The sequence below is a fragment of the Propithecus coquereli genome, unplaced genomic scaffold, assembly GCF_000956105.1.
Source record: "Propithecus coquereli isolate 6110/MARCELLA unplaced genomic scaffold, Pcoq_1.0 Scaffold39, whole genome shotgun sequence".
Classification (NCBI taxonomy): Eukaryota; Metazoa; Chordata; class Mammalia; order Primates; family Indriidae; genus Propithecus; species Propithecus coquereli.
The window spans coordinates 1,662,643-1,665,523 of NW_012149618.1; the positions used below are offsets into that span (position 1 = coordinate 1,662,643).

General features: G+C 35.8%; 1 protein-coding gene across 1 annotated transcript in view; it reads right to left on the minus strand.

Moving 5' to 3' along the window:
- Positions 1-2,881, minus strand: part of ASXL2 (additional sex combs like transcriptional regulator 2) — a 176,585-nt gene that overhangs the window by 44,454 nt on the left and 129,250 nt on the right. The gene's annotated exons all lie outside the window — the stretch shown is intronic.

Sequence of the window (2,881 nt, forward strand, 5' to 3'; positions counted from 1 at the left end):
ACTTTTACTAATTTCTTTAAACAAAAGATCATATACTATTAACTGTCTAGCACCTTTTTTTCACTTAATATATCCTAGAGAATATCCTGCATAGAATTCCATTGTGTAGACATACCATAATTTCTTCCACCAGACTTTGTTGATGGGTATTTGGGTTCTGTCTGGTTTTTTGCTCTTATTACTGCAATGTCTTAACAGTAGTTCCTAAGGTGTGGTACCCAGAACAAAATCATCACGACCTAAAAATCTAACAGAAGTGCAAATTATTGGGTTCAAGCCCAGATCTACTGAATCAGAAACTCTGAAGGTAGGTTCCAGGAATCTGCATCATAAGTTCTCCGAATGATTCTGACGCATGCTCAAGTTTGAGAAACACTGGTCTATTTAATCTATGCCATTTTGTATTTTTGAAAGTGTATCTTTGAGATAGATTCTTAGGGATTTGCTAGGCCAAAAGATAAACACATGTGCTTTCAAAAGCAATAGAGAAAAAAGTTTCGTTATTCTCAGGTTTTAAAAGAAATTCACCCATGTTGTCCTTTATGTTTTACGTTTATTATATCTCCAATTTATTTGGAATTTATCCTGGAGTATGATGTGAAAAAGGACACACTTTCATCTTTTTGGCTATTCAGTTGTTTCAACACCTTTGCACATATATTACAAAGGCAATGCTTGGATTTTTTTCTTGTTGATGTTGTTATTGCAAATGTGTGTGTGTTTTTTCTTCCATTATTATTTATATGTAAGGTAGTTGACTGCTATATATTAATAGTAATTTCATTGACATCCTGCTACTCGACTAAATTCTCTTCCTTATCAATACTTACCTTCGTTGATTCTTTTGTGTTTCTCAGATACAAAATCGTACCATCTGAAAAGAAAGGTAAGTTTTACACCCTTTCCTTTCTGATTCTTGTTGCATGTTACTCCAACTGCTTTCTCTTGCTTACCTATGTTGAAATAAATATCCCTAACAAAATGTTAAAAGAATGGAGATACTACCATGTTCTTCACTTGTTATGGCTGCAGAGTAAGCTACTAGTGTTTCCCTGTTCAGATATTGGATTGGTTTTTTGACTAAGTTATCATGTTAAAGAAGTATCCATCAGTTCTACATTTTATTCAGAATTAAATTTACCCAAAGGCCTTTTCAGCAAGAATAGAGATGCAAATGATTTTTCACATTAGCTCTATTAATATGATGAATAACAATGGATTTCCCAGTAGTGACCATATATACAATCCAAAAATTCCATTTGTTTATGATATATAATTTAAATGTATAACTGGATTCTATATGATAATTTTTTATTTAAGATTTTGCTTTGATATTCATTAGATAACTCTAGTCTCTGGAAAATTTTGGAAAGAATCTGGATGATCTATACTAGGTCACACTTAAAGACCTAGAAGGCCACAGGTTCCCACCCCTGTCCTAGAGTGTCTACAAACAACCTACTACAGTCAATATCATTCTTAAAATGTCATAGTATTAAAAGCTTTACCTTAAAGACATTTCACTCTTGGCCGGGCGTGGTGGCTCACGCCTGTAATCCTAGCTCTCTGGGAGGCCGAGGCGGGCGGATTGTTTGAGCTCAGGAGTTCGAAACCAGCCTGAGCAAGAGTGAGACCCCGTCTCTACTAAAATTAGAAAGAAATTAATCGGACAACTAAAAATATAGAAAAAATTAGCTGGGCATGGTGGCGCATGCCTGTAGTCCCAGCTGCTCGGGAGGCTGAGGCAGGAGGATCGCTTGAGCCCAGGAGTTTGAGGTTGCTGTGAGCTAGGCTGACGCCACGGCATTCTAGCCTGGGCAACACAGTGAGACTCTGTCTCAAAAAAAAAAAAACAAAAAAAAGACATTTCACTCTTTAGTGGAAGCCCTAGCCAGTATAATATGACAAAAAAAATAAAAAATAAAGCTGCATTATTCATAAATCACATGTTTGTATAAGCAGACAATCCTAAGATTGAAACTACATATAAAGTATCAGATTTTAAAAGTTAATTCAGCAATGTTGGTGCAATGTCAATGTTGGGAGAGGCAATCCACCATGGGCCCTGAATGTTGCTGTATGTAAACAGTGGGTATGCCAAGAATGCAAGCCCCTGAACACTCGTTACCTAGGCCATCTCTCAGGGTTATGTTTGCAGCAAGCAACCTTGAGATGAGGCAGTATCTCTTCCCAGGCAAAGTATGCTTGCTTTTACTTACAATAAAATCGGTGAATCCCTCAAGCTCAATGTTTCTTGGCTGAGATGCAAACCCACTGCATGAGTAGCATGCATCTAGTCTTGTGACACCTGGGAACAAAGGGGAACTGACACAAAAAGTATGCTGATATTCACATTGCTTGCTATGTTGTGGATAATATGGTCATTTTTCTCTGACTCAGAAGTCCTGTATCTTCTGTCAATATCCATGACCCAGTCAGAGGGTAACTTGTTAGCTTACAAATAAGGTAAAATCATAAACCCTTCAAAGACACTGACAGTCTATTTATGCAAATAAAATGTATTTCTATATATCAACAACTATAAGATGAAAAAATTCTAAAGCCATTCACAATAGAATAAAAATGTCAAGAAATAGTTCTAGTAGAAAGTGTTTAAGACCTCTGCACAGAAAAATCCATGGCATTAATAAAAGAAATTAAACTGCAAAAAATAGAATAATATACCACAATCATGGATTGAAAGGCTCAATAATATAAACGTGTAAACAGAACTCAAATTGATCTATAGAATCGATGCAATCCTAACCAAAATCAGAACAAGTTGATGAGAGCGGGAACATGTGGAAACTGACAAGATGTTTCTAAAATTTACATGGAGATGAGCCAGATATCAAGATTAATTACAAAACTATTAAAATTC